The sequence below is a fragment of the Pristiophorus japonicus genome, chromosome 1 (genome assembly GCF_044704955.1).
Source record: "Pristiophorus japonicus isolate sPriJap1 chromosome 1, sPriJap1.hap1, whole genome shotgun sequence".
Taxonomy (NCBI): domain Eukaryota; kingdom Metazoa; phylum Chordata; class Chondrichthyes; family Pristiophoridae; genus Pristiophorus; species Pristiophorus japonicus.
In genome coordinates, this window is record NC_091977.1 from 477,071,380 (window position 1) to 477,088,936 (window position 17,557).

Genomic DNA, 17,557 nt, shown 5'->3' on the forward strand with positions numbered 1-17,557 from the left:
GAAGGCCTTTAAACTGTGGCCCTTCCCCACCGTGCCTTTGCGGCGACTGTACCAATTTTAAGTGCGTCCCTCAGCACGTAATCCTGGATCTTGGATTGCGCCAGTCTGCAACACGCAGACGTGGGCAGCAACACTTCAAAGCACTCAGCACTCCCTTTCAGGCAAAACAAGTTGGCTATCAGTCAGACAGCGCTCTCGCCTGCTCCCTCACACACAGGGCGGCCGCTACTTGCCGGTCACCTCGCTTCCCTTCCGTGGTCTCGTGCTCTTCTCGGCTTCTTTCTTCGTTACTGTGGCTTCGCGTCCTGCTGTTGCTCGCTCGCTGCTGCTCCGCAATGTCGATTGGATACAAGGAGTGGGCTAGTCCTCAAATAGGTTTTCTTTGATGGTCGTGGAGCAGCTTGGAGACGAGTGGGAAAAGGCGACTGAGAAGCAAACGAGGGCAACCTGCAAGAAGCTGCTGGGGAATTAGCTCAAATGGTAGAGCGCTCGCTTAGCATGTGAGAGGTAGCGGGATCGATGCCCGCATTCTCCACTTTGCTTTTGGCTCAGGGCAATTCTCCAGAAAGAAACGTGGTCTCACGTGTCACTGAGTTCACGCCAGATGGGCCAAAGCACAGCAAACTTTTTTCTGCCATGTCATAAGCAAGACTTCTTGATTTTTGCAAAGGTGGATATATGAAGTGAAAGAAGCTAAAAGAACGACTTTTTAGCACTGATTCCTTTTCTGAGCATTTGACTCAGGACCTTCGATTGAGCAGACTGATACGCTGCCTGCTGCACGAAGAAGGCACTTGCCATGCAAGCCGCCAGGCAGCACGACCAAGTAGGGCAGCTTGCAAGGTCTTTAAATTCATAATGCACAGCTTGCAAAAAATCTGCGAGCCTAATAAGAAGTCAAAGCTACACTCTTGTGATTGTTAGTCACACGCGTTTTCCAGGCTGTAAAGAGTAGCTGGCGGTTCACAGTCTCACAGCGCTGCAGCATGGGCTGGTACTGAAGACGCACAGGCCACTCCATGAGGCCAGATGCGTCAACATGCGCTGGGAAAACAATCATCACACAGAAGCATCTTTGCAGCTTTCCTTTGATAGCTCAGTTGGTAGTGCAGAGGACTGTAGTAGCAATATGCAGCAAGATCATCCTTAGGTTGCTGGTTCAATTCTTGCTCGAAGGAGCTGGTGTTCTTTTGGATTAAGCAGCAATTCACTCAAACCAGCTCTCTTCACTTTATGGTGCATCATGTTGCCCTGAAGACGCAGGACACCACTTTTCTCGTCTCAAACCTTAATGCACTCTGCATCCACCTTCACACAGCTGTTATGCTTGAGCATTTGTGTCTGCTCACCAGCAGAGAGTGCCATTGAGCAGCAACACTTCAAAGCACTCAGCACTCCCTTTCAGGCAATACAAGTTGGCTATCAGTCAGACAGCGCTCTCGCCTGCTCCCTCACACACAGGGCGGCCGCTACTTGCCGGTCACCTCGCTTCCCTTCCGTGGTCTCGTGCTCTTCTCGGCTTCTTTCTTCGTTACTGTGGCTTCCCGTCCTGCTGTTGCTCGCTCGATGCTGCTCCGCAATGTCGATTGGATACAATGCATTGAAGGAGTGGGCCAATCCTCAAATAGGTTTTCTCTGATGGTCGTGGAGCAGCTTGGAGACGAGTGCGAAAAGGCGACTGAGAAGCAAACGAGGGTCAACTGCAAGAAGCCACTGGGGAATTAGCTCAAATGGTAGAGCGCTTGCTTCGCATGTGAGAGGTAGCGGGATCGATGCCTGCATTCTCCACTCTGCTTTTGGCTCAGGGCAATTCTCCAGAAAGAAACGTGATCTCACGTGTCACTCACTGAGTTCACGGCAGATGGGCCAAAGCCCAGCAAACCATTTTCTGCCATGTCATAAGCAAGACTTCTTGATTTTTGCAAAGATGGATATATGAGGTGCGAGAAGCCAAAAGAATTTGTACAGTACATTCAAAAGCAGTTCAGTATGTTTAGCTGCGGTCAGCAATCCCATACATTACATTTGGGTGCTGACGGCAGTTCCGTTCTATACATTTCCTTGCTTTTCAGATCAAGTACAATACGGGATACCTTGTAGTACATTCAACAAAATTACATTACATGTGTCACTATACAGTACACGGAATGGGTGACGGTACGTTTACATTTTTTTCTTTTCAACGTGCATTACGAAACAGACCTTACATTGAACATGGCACTACATAGGTGTTTGCAGATCATGGTGCTCCATGTACACGAAAAAGAAGTTGCAAGTACAGCCCGAGGGGAGTTGTGTACTGATTCCTGCCCCCGGATTTACCGTGGCAGAAGGCCTTTAAACTGTGGCCCTTCCCCACCGTGCCTTTGCGGCGACTGTACCAATTTTAAGTGCGTCCCTCAGCACGTAATCCTGGATCTTGGATTGCGCCAGTCTGCAACACGCAGACGTGGGCAGCAACACTTCAAAGCACTCAGCACTCCCTTTCAGGCAAAACAAGTTGGCTATCAGTCAGACAGCGCTCTCGCCTGCTCCATCACACACAGGGCGGCCGCTACTTGCCGGTCACCTCGCTTCCCTTCCGTGGTCTCGTGCTCTTCTCGGCTTCTTTCTTCGTTACTGTGGCTTCCCGTCCTGCTGTTGCTCGCTCGATGCTGCTCCGCAATGTCGATTGGATACAATGCATTGAAGGAGTGGGCCAATCCTCAAATAGATTTTCTCTGATGGTCGTGGAGCAGCTTGGAGACGAGTGCGAAAAGGCGACTGAGAAGCAAACGAGGGTCAACTGCAAGAAGCCACTGGGGAATTAGCTCAAATGGTAGAGCGCTTGCTTCGCATGTGAGAGGTAGCGGGATCGATGCCCGCATTCTCCACTCTGCTTTTGGCTCAGGGCAATTCTCCAGAAAGAAACGTGATCTCACGTGTCACTCACTCAGTTCACGCCAGATGGGCCAAAGCCCAGCAAACCATTTTCTGCCATGTCATAAGCAAGACTTCTTGATTTTTGCAAAGATGGATATATGAGGTGAGAGAAGCCAAAAGAATTTGTACAGTACATTCAAAAGCAGTTCAGTATGTTTAGCTGCGGTCAGCAATCCCATACATTACATTTGGGTGCTGACGGCAGTTCCGTTCTATACATTGCCTTGCTTTTCAGATCAAGTACAATACGGGATACCTTGTAGTACATTCAACAAAATTACATTACATGTGTCACTATACAGTACACGGAATGGGTGACGGTACGTTTACATTTTTTTCTTTTCAACGTGCATTACGAAACAGACCTTACATTGTACATGGCACTACATAGGTGTTTGCAGATCATGGTGCTCCATGTACACGAAAAAGAAGTTGCAAGTACAGCCCGAGGGGAGTTGTGTACTGATTCCTGCCCCCGGGTTTACCGTGGCAGAAGGCCTTTAAACTGTGGCCCTTCCCCACCGTGCCTTTGCGGCGACTGTACCAATTTTAAGTGCGTCCCTCAGCACGTAATCCTGGATCTTGGATTGCGCCAGTCTGCAACACGCAGACGTGGGCAGCAACACTTCAAAGCACTCAGCACTCCCTTTCAGGCAAAACAAGTTGGCTATCAGTCAGACAGCGCTCTCGCCTGCTCCCTCACACACAGGGCGGCCGCTACTTGCCGGTCACCTCGCTTCCCTTCCGTGGTCTCGTGCTCTTCTCGGCTTCTTTCTTCGTTACTGTGGCTTCGCGTCCTGCTGTTGCTCGCTCGCTGCTGCTCCGCAATGTCGATTGGATACAAGGAGTGGGCTAGTCCTCAAATAGGTTTTCTCTGATGGTCGTGGAGCAGCTTGGAGACGAGTGCAAAAAAGCGACTGAGAAGCAAACGAGGGTCAACTACAAGAAGCTACTGGGGAATTAACTCAAATGGTAGAGCGCTTGCTTCGCATGTGAGAGGTAGTGGGATCGATGCCCGCATTCTCCACTCTGCTTTTGGCTCAGGGCAATTCTCCAGAAAGAAACGTGATCTCACGTGTCACTCACTGAGTTCACGGCAGATGGGCCAAAGCCCAGCAAACCATTTTCTGCCATGTCATAAGCAAGACTTCTTGATTTTTGCAAAGATGGATATATGAGGTGAGAGAAGCCAAAATAATTTGTACAGTACATTCAAAAGCAGTTCAGTATGTTTTGCTGCGGTCAGCAATCCCATACATTACATTTGGGTGCTGACGGCAGTTCCGGTCTATACATTTCCTTGCTTTTCAGATCAAGTACAATACGGGATACCTTGTAGTACATTCAACAAAATTACATTACATGTGTCACTATACAGTACACGGAATGGGTGACGGTACGTTTACATTTTTTTCTTTTCAACGTGCATTACGAAACAGACCTTACATTGTACATGGCACTACATAGGTGTTTGCAGATCATGGTGCTCCATGTACACGAAAAAGAAGTTGCAAGTACAGCCCGAGGGGAGTTGTGTACTGATTCCTGCCCCCGGGTTTACCGTGGCAGAAGTCCTTTAAACTGTGGCCCTTCCCCACCGTGCCTTTGCGGCGACTGTACCAATTTTAAGTGCGTCCCTCAGCACGTAATCCTGGATCTTGGATTGCGCCAGTCTGCAACACGCAGACGTGGGCAGCAACACTTCAAAGCACTCAGCACTCCCTTTCAGGCAAAACAAGTTGGCTATCAGTCAGACCGCGCTCTCGCCTGCTCCCTCACACACAGGGCGGCCGCGACTTGCCGGTCACCTCGCTTCCCTTCCGTGGTCTCGTGCTCTTCTCGGCTTCTTTCTTTGTTACTGTGGCTTCGCGTCCTGCTGTTGCTCGCTCGCTGCTGCTCCGCAATGTCGATTGGATACAAGGAGTGGGCCAGTCCTCAAATAGGTTTTCTCTGATGGTCGTGGAGCAGCTTGGAGACGAGTGGGAAAAGGCAACTGAGAAGCAAACGAGGGCAACCTGCAAGAAGTTGCTGGGGAATTAGCTCAAATGTTAGAGCGCTCGTTTAGCATGTGAGAGGTAGCGGGATCGGTGCCCGCATTCTCCACTCTGCTTTTGGCTCAGGGCAATTCTCCAGAAAGAAACGTGGTCTCACGTGTCACTGAGTTCACGCCAGATGGGCCAAAGCACAGCAAACTTTTTTCTGCCATGTCATAAGCAAGACTTCTTGATTTTTGCAAAGGTGGATATATGAAGTGAAAGAAGCTAAAAGAACGACTTTTTAGCACTGATTCTTTTTCTGAGCATTTAACTCAGGACCTTCGATTGAGCAGACTGATACGCTGCCTGCTGCACGAAGAAGGCACTTGCCATGCAAGCCGCCAGGCAGCACGACCAAGTAGGGCAGCTTGCAAGGTCTTTAAATTCATAATGCACAGCTTGCAAAAAATCTGCGAGCCTGATAAGAAGTCAAAGCTACACTCTTGTGATTGTTAGTCACACGCGTTTTCCAGGCTGTAAAGAGTAGCTGGTGGTTCACAGTCTCACAGCGCTGCAGCATGGGCTGGTACTGAAGACGCACAGGCCACTCCATGAGGCCAGATGCGTCAACATGCGCTGGGAAAACAATCATCACACAGAAGCATCTTTGCAGCTTCCCTTCGATAGCTCAGTTGGTAGAGCGGAGGACTGTAGTGACAATATGCAGCAAGATTATCCTTAGGTTGCTGGTTCAATTGCGGCTTGAAGGAGCTGGTGTTCTTTTGGATTAAGCAGCAATTCACTCAAACCAGCTCTCTTCACTTTATGGTGCATCATGTTGCCCTGAAGACGCAGGACACCACTTTTCTCGTCTCAAACCTTAATGCACTCTGCATCCACCTTCACACAGCTGTTATGCTTGAGCATTTGTGTCTGCTCACCAGCAGAGAGTGCCATTGAGCAGCAACACTTCAAAGCACTCAGCACTCCCTTTCAGGCAAAACAAGTTGGCTATCAGTCAGACAGCGCTCTCGCCTGCTCCCTCACACACAGGGCGGCCGCTACTTGCCGGTCACCTCGCTTCCCTTCCGTGGTCTCGTGCTCTTCTCGGCTTCTTTCTTCGTTACTGTGGCTTCCCGTCCTGCTGTTGCTCGCTCGATGCTGCTCCGCATTGAAGGAGTGGGCCAATCCTCAAATAGGTTTTCTCTGATGGTCGTGGAGCAGCTTGGAGACGAGTGCGAAAAGGCGACTGAGAAGCAAACGAGGGTCAACTGCAAGAAGCCACTGGGGGATTAGCTCAAATGGTAGAGCGCTTGCTTCGCAGGTGAGAGGTAGCGGGATCGATGCCCGCATTCTCCACTCTGCTTTTGGCTCAGGGCAATTCTCCAGAAAGAAACGTGATCTCACGTGTCACTCACTCAGTTCACGCCAGATGGGCCAAAGCCCAGCAAACCATTTTCTGCCATGTCATAAGCAAGACTTCTTGATTTTTGCAAAGATGGATATATGAGGTGAGAGAAGCCAAAAGAATTTGTACAGTACATTCAAAAGCAGTTCAGTATGTTTAGCTGCGGTCAGCAATCCCATACATTACATTTGGGTGCTGACGGCAGTTCCGTTCTATACATTGCCTTGCTTTTCAGATCAAGTACAATACGGGATACCTTGTAGTACATTCAACAAAATTACATTACATGTGTCACTATACAGTACACGGAATGGGTGACGGTACGTTTACATTTTTTTCTTTTCAACGTGCATTACGAAACAGACCTTACATTGTACATGGCACTACATAGGTGTTTGCAGATCATGGTGCTCCATGTACACGAAAAAGAAGTTGCAAGTACAGCCCGAGGGGAGTTGTGTACTGATTCCTGCCCCCGGATTTACCGTGGCAGAAGGCCTTTAAATTGTGGCCCTTCCCCACCGTGCCTTTGCGGCGACTGTACCAATTTTAAGTGCATCCCTCAGCACGTAATCCTGGATCTTCGATTGCGCCAGTCTGCAACACGCAGACGTGGGCAGCAACACTTCAAAGCACTCAGCACTCCCTTTCAGGCAAAACAAGTTGGCTATCAGTCAGACAGCGCTCTCGCCTGCTCCCTCACACACAGGGCGGCCGCTACTTGCCGGTCACCTCGCTTCCCTTCCGTGGTCTCGTGCTCTTCTCGGCTTCTTTCTTCGTTACTGTGGCTTCGCGTCCTGCTGTTGTTCGCTCGCTGCTGCTCCGCAATGTCGATTGGATACAAGGAGTGGGCTAGTCCTCAAATAGGTTTTCTCTGATGGTCGTGGAGCAGCTTGGAGACGAGTGGGAAAAGGCAACTGAGAAGCAAACGAGGGCAACCTGCAAGAAGTTGCTGGGGAATTAGCTCAAATGTTAGAGTGCTCGTTTAGCATGTGAGAGGTAGCGGGATCGATGCCCGCATTCTCCACTCTGCTTTTGGCTCAGGGCAATTCTCCAGAAAGAAACGTGGTCTCACGTGTCACTGAGTTCACGCCAGATGGGCCAAAGCACAGCAAACTTTTTTCTGCCATGTCATAAGCAAGACTTCTTGATTTTTGCAAAGGTGGATATATGAAGTGAAAGAAGCTAAAAGAACGACTTTTTAGCACTGATTCCTTTTCTGAGCATTTAACTCAGGACCTTCGATTGAGCAGACTGATACGCTGCCTGCTGCACGAAGAAGGCACTTGCCATGCAAGCCGCCAGGCAGCACGACCAAGTAGGGCAGCTTGCAAGGTCTTTAAATTCATAATGCACAGCTTGCAAAAAATCTGCGAGCCTGATAAGAAGTCAAAGCTACACTCTTGTGATTGTTAGTCACACGCGTTTTCCAGGCTGTAAAGAGTAGCTGGTGGTTCACAGTCTCACAGCGCTGCAGCATGGGCTGGTACTGAAGACGCACAGGCCACGCCATGAGGCCAGATGCGTCAACATGCGCTGGGAAAACAATCATCACACAAAAACATCTTTGCAGCTTCCCTTCGATAGCTCAGTTGGTAGAGCGGAGGACTGTAGTGACAATATGCAGCAAGATTATCCTTAGGTTGCTGGTTCAATTCCGGCTTGAAGGAGCTGGTGTTCTTTTGGATTAAGCAGCAATTCACTCAAACCAGCTCTCTTCACTTTATGGTGCATCATGTTGCCCTGAAGACGCAGGACACCACTTTTCTCGTCTCAAACCTTAATGCACTCTGCATCCACCTTCATACAGCTGTTATGCTTGAGCATTTGTGTCTGCTCACCAGCAGAGAGTGCCATTGAGCAGCAACACTTCAAAGCACTCAGCACTCCCTTTCAGGCAATACAAGTTGGCTATCAGTCAGACAGCGCTCTCGCCTGCTCCCTCACACACAGGGCGGCCGCTACTTGCCGGTCACCTCGCTTCCCTTCCGTGGTCTCGTGCTCTTCTCGGCTTCTTTCTTCGTTACTGTGGCTTCCCGTCCTGCTGTTGCTCGCTCGATGCTGCTCCGCAATGTCGATTGGATACAATGCATTGAAGGAGTGGGCCAATCCTCAAATAGGTTTTCTCTGATGGTCGTGGAGCAGCTTGGAGACGAGTGCGAAAAGGCGACTGAGAAGCAAACGAGGGTCAACTGCAAGAAGCCACTGGGGAATTAGCTCAAATGGTAGAGCGCTCGCTTCGCATGTGAGAGGTAGCGGGATCGATGCCTGCATTCTCCACTCTGCTTTTGGCTCAGGGCAATTCTCCAGAAAGAAACGTGATCTCACGTGTCACTCACTCAGTTCACGCCAGATGGGCCAAAGCCCAGCAAACCATTTTCTGCCATGTCATAAGCAAGACTTCTTGATTTTTGCAAAGATGGATATATGAGGTGAGAGAAGCCAAAAGAATTTGTACAGTACATTCAAAAGCAGTTCAGTATGTTTAGCTGCGGTCAGCAATCCCATACATTACATTTGGGTGCTGACGGCAGTTCCGTTCTATACATTGCCTTGCTTTTCAGATCAAGTACAATACGGGATACCTTGTAGTACATTCAACAAAATTACATTACATGTGTCACTATACAGTACACGGAATGGGTGACGGTACGTTTACATTTTTTTCTTTTCAACGTGCATTACGAAACAGACCTTACATTGTACATGGCACTACATAGGTGTTTGCAGATCATGGTGCTCCATGTACACGAAAAAGAAGTTGCAAGTACAGCCCGAGGGGAGTTGTGTACTGATTCCTGCCCCCGGATTTACCGTGGCAGAAGGCCTTTAAACTGTGGCCCTTCCCCACCGTGCCTTTGCGGCGACTGTACCAATTTTAAGTGCGTCCCTCAGCACGTAATCCTGGATCTTGGATTGCGCCAGTCTGCAACACGCAGACGTGGGCAGCAACACTTCAAAGCACTCAGCACTCCCTTTCAGGCAAAACAAGTTGGCTATCAGTCAGACAGCGCTCTCGCCTGCTCCCTCACACACAGGGCGGCCGCTACTTGCCGGTCACCTCGCTTCCCTTCCGTGGTCTCGTGCTCTTCTCGGCTTCTTTCTTCGTTACTGTGGCTTCGCGTCCTGCTGTTGCTCGCTCGCTGCTGCTCCGCAATGTCGATTGGATACAAGGAGTGGGCTAGTCCTCAAATAGGTTTTCTTTGATGGTCGTGGAGCAGCTTGGAGACGAGTGGGAAAAGGCGACTGAGAAGCAAACGAGGGCAACCTGCAAGAAGCTGCTGGGGAATTAGCTCAAATGGTAGAGCGCTCGCTTAGCATGTGAGAGGTAGCGGGATCGATGCCCGCATTCTCCACTTTGCTTTTGGCTCAGGGCAATTCTCCAGAAAGAAACGTGGTCTCACGTGTCACTGAGTTCACGCCAGATGGGCCAAAGCACAGCAAACTTTTTTCTGCCATGTCATAAGCAAGACTTCTTGATTTTTGCAAAGGTGGATATATGAAGTGAAAGAAGCTAAAAGAACGACTTTTTAGCACTGATTCCTTTTCTGAGCATTTGACTCAGGACCTTCGATTGAGCAGACTGATACGCTGCCTGCTGCACGAAGAAGGCACTTGCCATGCAAGCCGCCAGGCAGCACGACCAAGTAGGGCAGCTTGCAAGGTCTTTAAATTCATAATGCACAGCTTGCAAAAAATCTGCGAGCCTAATAAGAAGTCAAAGCTACACTCTTGTGATTGTTAGTCACACGCGTTTTCCAGGCTGTAAAGAGTAGCTGGCGGTTCACAGTCTCACAGCGCTGCAGCATGGGCTGGTACTGAAGACGCACAGGCCACTCCATGAGGCCAGATGCGTCAACATGCGCTGGGAAAACAATCATCACACAGAAGCATCTTTGCAGCTTTCCTTTGATAGCTCAGTTGGTAGTGCAGAGGACTGTAGTAGCAATATGCAGCAAGATCATCCTTAGGTTGCTGGTTCAATTCTTGCTCGAAGGAGCTGGTGTTCTTTTGGATTAAGCAGCAATTCACTCAAACCAGCTCTCTTCACTTTATGATGCATCATGTTGCCCTGAAGACGCAGGACACCACTTTTCTCGTCTCAAACCTTAATGCACTCTGCATCCACCTTCACACAGCTGTTATGCTTGAGCATTTGTGTCTGCTCACCAGCAGAGAGTGCCATTGAGCAGCAACACTTCAAAGCACTCAGCACTCCCTTTCAGGCAATACAAGTTGGCTATCAGTCAGACAGCGCTCTCGCCTGCTCCCTCACACACAGGGCGGCCGCTACTTGCCGGTCACCTCGCTTCCCTTCCGTGGTCTCGTGCTCTTCTCGGCTTCTTTCTTCGTTACTGTGGCTTCCCGTCCTGCTGTTGCTCGCTCGATGCTGCTCCGCAATGTCGATTGGATACAATGCATTGAAGGAGTGGGCCAATCCTCAAATAGGTTTTCTCTGATGGTCGTGGAGCAGCTTGGAGACGAGTGCGAAAAGGCGACTGAGAAGCAAACGAGGGTCAACTGCAAGAAGCCACTGGGGAATTAGCTCAAATGGTAGAGCGCTTGCTTCGCATGTGAGAGGTAGCGGGATCGATGCCTGCATTCTCCACTCTGCTTTTGGCTCAGGGCAATTCTCCAGAAAGAAACGTGATCTCACGTGTCACTCACTCAGTTCACGCCAGATGGGCCAAAGCCCAGCAAACCATTTTCTGCCATGTCATAAGCAAGACTTCTTGATTTTTGCAAAGATGGATATATGAGGTGAGAGAAGCCAAAAGAATTTGTACAGTACATTCAAAAGCAGTTCAGTATGTTTAGCTGCGGTCAGCAATCCCATACATTACATTTGGGTGCTGACGGCAGTTCCGTTCTATACATTGCCTTGCTTTTCAGATCAAGTACAATACGGGATACCTTGTAGTACATTCAACAAAATTACATTACATGTGTCACTATACAGTACACGGAATGGGTGACGGTACGTTTACATTTTTTTCTTTTCAACGTGCATTACGAAACAGACCTTACATTGTACATGGCACTACATAGGTGTTTGCAGATCATGGTGCTCCATGTACACGAAAAAGAAGTTGCAAGTACAGCCCGAGGGGAGTTGTGTACTGATTCCTGCCCCCGGATTTACCATGGCAGAAGGCCTTTAAACTGTGGCCCTTCCCCACCGTGCCTTTGCGGCGACTGTACCAATTTTAAGTGCGTCCCTCAGCACGTAATCCTGGATCTTGGATTGCGCCAGTCTGCAACACGCAGACGTGGGCAGCAACACTTCAAAGCACTCAGCACTCCCTTTCAGGCAAAACAAGTTGGCTATCAGTCAGACAGCGCTCTCGCCTGCTCCCTCACACACAGGGCGGCCGCTACTTGCCGGTCACCTCGCTTCCCTTCCGTGGTCTCGTGCTCTTCTCGGCTTCTTTCTTCGTTACTGTGGCTTCGCGTCCTGCTGTTGCTCGCTCGCTGCTGCTCCGCAATGTCGATTGGATACAAGGAGTGGGCTAGTCCTCAAATAGGTTTTCTTTGATGGTCGTGGAGCAGCTTGGAGACGAGTGGGAAAAGGCGACTGAGAAGCAAACGAGGGCAACCTGCAAGAAGCTGCTGGGGAATTAGCTCAAATGGTAGAGCGCTAGCTTAGCATGTGAGAGGTAGCGGGATCGATGCCCGCATTCTCCACTTTGCTTTTGGCTCAGGGCAATTCTCCAGAAAGAAACGTGGTCTCACGTGTCACTGAGTTCACGCCAGATGGGCCAAAGCACAGCAAACTTTTTTCTGCCATGTCATAAGCAAGACTTCTTGATTTTTGCAAAGGTGGATATATGAAGTGAAAGAAGCTAAAAGAACGACTTTTTAGCACTGATTCCTTTTCTGAGCATTTGACTCAGGACCTTCGATTGAGCAGACTGATACGCTGCCTGCTGCACGAAGAAGGCACTTGCCATGCAAGCCGCCAGGCAGCACGACCAAGTAGGGCAGCTTGCAAGGTCTTTAAATTCATAATGCACAGCTTGCAAAAAATCTGCGAGCCTAATAAGAAGTCAAAGCTACACTCTTGTGATTGTTAGTCACACGCGTTTTCCAGGCTGTAAAGAGTAGCTGGCGGTTCACAGTCTCACAGCGCTGCAGCATGGGCTGGTACTGAAGACGCACAGGCCACTCCATGAGGCCAGATGCGTCAACATGCGCTGGGAAAACAATCATCACACAGAAGCATCTTTGCAGCTTTCCTTTGATAGCTCAGTTGGTAGTGCAGAGGACTGTAGTAGCAATATGCAGCAAGATCATCCTTAGGTTGCTGGTTCAATTCTTGCTCGAAGGAGCTGGTGTTCTTTTGGATTAAGCAGCAATTCACTCAAACCAGCTCTCTTCACTTTATGGTGCATCATGTTGCCCTGAAGACGCAGGACACCACTTTTCTCGTCTCAAACCTTAATGCACTCTGCATCCACCTTCACACAGCTGTTATGCTTGAGCATTTGTGTCTGCTCACCAGCAGAGAGTGCCATTGAGCAGCAACACTTCAAAGCACTCAGCACTCCCTTTCAGGCAAAACAAGTTGGCTATCAGTCAGACAGCGCTCTCGCCTGCTCCCTCACACACAGGGCGGCCGCTACTTGCCGGTCACCTCGCTTCCCTTCCGTGGTCTCGTGCTCTTCTCGGCTTCTTTCTTCGTTACTGTGGCTTCGCGTCCTGCTGTTGCTCGCTCGCTGCTGCTCCGCAATGTCGATTGGATACAATGCATTGAAGGAGTGGGCCAATCCTCAAATAGGTTTTCTCTGATGGTCGTGGAGCAGCTTGGAGACGAGTGCGAAAAGGCGACTGAGAAGCAAACGAGGGTCAACTGCAAGAAGCCACTGGGGAATTAGCTCAAATGGTAGAGCGCTTGCTTCGCATGTGAGAGGTAGCGGGATCGATGCCTGCATTCTCCACTCTGCTTTTGGCTCAGGGCAATTCTCCAGAAAGAAACGTGATCTCACGTGTCACTCACTGAGTTCACGCCAGATGGGCCAAAGCCCAGCAAACCATTTTCTGCCATGTCATAAGCAAGACTTCTTGATTTTTGCAAAGATGGATATATGAGGTGAGAGAAGCCAAAAGAATTTGTACAGTACATTCAAAAGCAGTTCAGTATGTTTAGCTGCGGTCAGCAATCCCATACATTACATTTGGGTGCTGACGGCAGTTCCGTTCTATACATTGCCTTGCTTTTCAGATCAAGTACAATACGGGATACCTTGTAGTACATTCAACAAAATTACATTACATGTGTCACTATACAGTACACGGAATGGGTGACGGTACGTTTACATTTTTTTCTTTTCAACGTGCATTACGAAACAGACCTTACATTGTACATGGCACTACATAGGTGTTTGCAGATCATGGTGCTCCATGTACACGAAAAAGAAGTTGCAAGTACAGCCCGAGGGGAGTTGTGTACTGATTCCTGCCCCCGGATTTACCGTGGCAGAAGGCCTTTAAACTGTGGCCCTTCCCCACCGTGCCTTTGCGGCGACTGTACCAATTTTAAGTGCGTCCCTCAGCACGTAATCCTGGATCTTGGATTGCGCCAGTCTGCAACACGCAGACGTGGGCAGCAACACTTCAAAGCACTCAGCACTCCCTTTCAGGCAAAACAAGTTGGCTATCAGTCAGACAGCGCTCTCGCCTGCTCCCTCACACACAGGGCGGCCGCTACTTGCCGGTCACCTCGCTTCCCTTCCGTGGTCTCGTGCTCTTCTCGGCTTCTTTCTTCGTTACTGTGGCTTCGCGTCCTGCTGTTGCTCGCTCGCTGCTGCTCCGCAATGTCGATTGGATACAAGGAGTGGGCTAGTCCTCAAATAGGTTTTCTTTGATGGTCGTGGAGCAGCTTGGAGACGAGTGGGAAAAGGCGACTGAGAAGCAAACGAGGGCAACCTGCAAGAAGCTGCTGGGGAATTAGCTCAAATGGTAGAGCGCTAGCTTAGCATGTGAGAGGTAGCGGGATCGATGCCCGCATTCTCCACTTTGCTTTTGGCTCAGGGCAATTCTCCAGAAAGAAACGTGGTCTCACGTGTCACTGAGTTCACGCCAGATGGGCCAAAGCACAGCAAACTTTTTTCTGCCATGTCATAAGCAAGACTTCTTGATTTTTGCAAAGGTGGATATATGAAGTGAAAGAAGCTAAAAGAACGACTTTTTAGCACTGATTCCTTTTCTGAGCATTTGACTCAGGACCTTCGATTGAGCAGACTGATACGCTGCCTGCTGCACGAAGAAGGCACTTGCCATGCAAGCCGCCAGGCAGCACGACCAAGTAGGGCAGCTTGCAAGGTCTTTAAATTCATAATGCACAGCTTGCAAAAAATCTGCGAGCCTAATAAGAAGTCAAAGCTACACTCTTGTGATTGTTAGTCACACGCGTTTTCCAGGCTGTAAAGAGTAGCTGGCGGTTCACAGTCTCACAGCGCTGCAGCATGGGCTGGTACTGAAGACGCACAGGCCACTCCATGAGGCCAGATGCGTCAACATGCGCTGGGAAAACAATCATCACACAGAAGCATCTTTGCAGCTTTCCTTTGATAGCTCAGTTGGTAGTGCAGAGGACTGTAGTAGCAATATGCAGCAAGATCATCCTTAGGTTGCTGGTTCAATTCTTGCTCGAAGGAGCTGGTGTTCTTTTGGATTAAGCAGCAATTCACTCAAACCAGCTCTCTTCACTTTATGGTGCATCATGTTGCCCTGAAGACGCAGGACACCACTTTTCTCGTCTCAAACCTTAATGCACTCTGCATCCACCTTCACACAGCTGTTATGCTTGAGCATTTGTGTCTGCTCACCAGCAGAGAGTGCCATTGAGCAGCAACACTTCAAAGCACTCAGCACTCCCTTTCAGGCAAAACAAGTTGGCTATCAGTCAGACAGCGCTCTCGCCTGCTCCCTCACACACAGGGCGGCCGCTACTTGCCGGTCACCTCGCTTCCCTTCCGTGGTCTCGTGCTCTTCTCGGCTTCTTTCTTCGTTACTGTGGCTTCCCGTCCTGCTGTTGCTCGCTCGATGCTGCTCCGCAATGTTGATTGGATACAATGCATTGAAGGAGTGGGCCAATCCTCAAATAGGTTTTCTCTGATGGTCGTGGAGCAGCTTGGAGACGAGTGCGAAAAGGCGACTGAGAAGCAAACGAGGGTCAACTGCAAGAAGCCACTGGGGAATTAGCTCAAATGGTAGAGCGCTTGCTTCGCATGTGAGAGGTAGCGGGATCGATGCCTGCATTCTCCACTCTGCTTTTGGCTCAGGGCAATTCTCCAGAAAGAAACGTGATCTCACGTGTCACTCACTGAGTTCACGCCAGATGGGCCAAAGCCCAGCAAACCATTTTCTGCCATGTCATAAGCAAGACTTCTTGATTTTTGCAAAGATGGATATATGAGGTGAGAGAAGCCAAAAGAATTTGTACAGTACATTCAAAAGCAGTTCAGTATGTTTAGCTGCGGTCAGCAATCCCATACATTACATTTGGGTGCTGACGGCAGTTCCGTTCTATACATTGCCTTGCTTTTCAGATCAAGTACAATACGGGATACCTTGTAGTACATTCAACAAAATTACATTACATGTGTCACTATACAGTACACGGAATGGGTGACGGTACGTTTACATTTTTTTCTTTTCAACGTGCATTACGAAACAGACCTTACATTGTACATGGCACTACATAGGTGTTTGCAGATCATGGTGCTCCATGTACACGAAAAAGAAGTTGCAAGTACAGCTCGAGGGGAGTTGTGTACTGATTCCTGCCCCCGGATTTACCGTGGCAGAAGGCCTTTAAACTGTGGCCCTTCCCCACCGTGCCTTTGCGGCGACTGTACCAATTTTAAGTGCATCCCTCAGCACGTAATCCTGGATCTTGGATTGCGCCAGTCTGCAACACGCAGACGTGGGCAGCAACACTTCAAAGCACTCAGCACTCCCTTTCAGGCAAAACAAGTTGGCTATCAGTCAGACAGCGCTCTCGCCTGCTCCCTCACACACAGGGCGGCCGCTACTTGCCGGTCACCTCGCTTCCCTTCCGTGGTCTCGTGCTCTTCTCGGCTTCTTTCTTCGTTACTGTGGCTTCGCGTCCTGCTGTTGCTCGCTCGCTGCTGCTCCGCAATGTCGATTGGATACAAGGAGTGGGCTAGTCCTCAAATAGGTTTTCTCTGATGGTCGTGGAGCAGCTTGGAGACGAGTGGGAAAAGGCAACTGAGAAGCAAACGAGGGCAACCTGCAAGAAGTTGCTGGGGAATTAGCTCAAATGGTAGAGCGCTCGTTTAGCATGTGAGAGGTAGCGGGATCGATGCCCGCATTCTCCACTCTGCTTTTGGCTCAGGGCAATTCTCCAGAAAGAAACGTGGTCTCACGTGTCACTGAGTTCACGCCAGATGGGCCAAAGCACAGCAAACTTTTTTCTGCCATGTCATAAGCAAGACTTCTTGATTTTTGCAAAGGTGGATATATGAAGTGAAAGAAGCTAAAAGAACGACTTTTTAGCACTGATTCTTTTTCTGAGCATTTAACTCAGGACCTTCGATTGAGCAGACTGATACGCTGCCTGCTGCACGAAGAAGGCACTTGCCATGCAAGCCGCCAGGCAGCACGACCAAGTAGGGCAGCTTGCAAGGTCTTTAAATTCATAATGCACAGCTTGCAAAAAATCTGCGAGCCTGATAAGAAGTCAAAGCTACACTCTTGTGATTGTTAGTCACACGCGTTTTCCAGGCTGTAAAGAGTAGCTGGTGGTTCACAGTCTCACAGCGCTGCAGCATGGGCTGGTACTGAAGACGCACAGGCCACTCCATGAGGCCAGATGCGTCAACATGCGCTGGGAAAACAATCATCACACAAAAACATCTTTGCAGCTTCCCTTCGATAGCTCAGTTGGTAGAGCGGAGGACTGTAGTGACAATATGCAGCAAGATTATCCTTAGGTTGCTCGTTCAATTCCGGCTTGAAGGAGCTGGTGTTCTTTTGGATTAAGCAGCAATTCACTCAAACCAGCTCTCTTCACTTTATGGTGCATCATGTTGCCCTGAAGACGCAGGACACCACTTTTCTCGTCTCAAACCTTAATGCACTCTGCATCCACCTTCACACAGCTGTTATGCTTGAGCATTTGTGTCTGCTCACCAGCAGAGAGTGCCATTGAGCAGCAACACTTCAAAGCACTCAGCACTCCCTTTCAGGCAATACAAGTTGGCTATCAGTCAGACAGCGCTCTCGC

The 17,557-nt window shown here is 49.4% G+C and overlaps 3 non-coding genes across 3 annotated transcripts; all 3 read left to right on the forward strand.

The window, feature by feature from the left end:
- The first annotated feature begins 5,575 nt into the window (after positions 1-5,575).
- On the forward strand, positions 5,576-5,668 carry trnay-gua (transfer RNA tyrosine (anticodon GUA)). Its single transcript has 2 exons — positions 5,576-5,612; positions 5,633-5,668. It is a non-coding gene; the product is annotated as a tRNA-Tyr (tRNA).
- A 2,215-nt stretch (positions 5,669-7,883) lies between these two features.
- On the forward strand, positions 7,884-7,976 carry trnay-gua (transfer RNA tyrosine (anticodon GUA)). Its single transcript has 2 exons — positions 7,884-7,920; positions 7,941-7,976. It is a non-coding gene; the product is annotated as a tRNA-Tyr (tRNA).
- A 9,223-nt stretch (positions 7,977-17,199) lies between these two features.
- Positions 17,200-17,292, forward strand: trnay-gua (transfer RNA tyrosine (anticodon GUA)). Its single transcript has 2 exons — positions 17,200-17,236; positions 17,257-17,292. It is a non-coding gene; the product is annotated as a tRNA-Tyr (tRNA).
- The last annotated feature ends 265 nt before the right edge of the window (positions 17,293-17,557 follow it).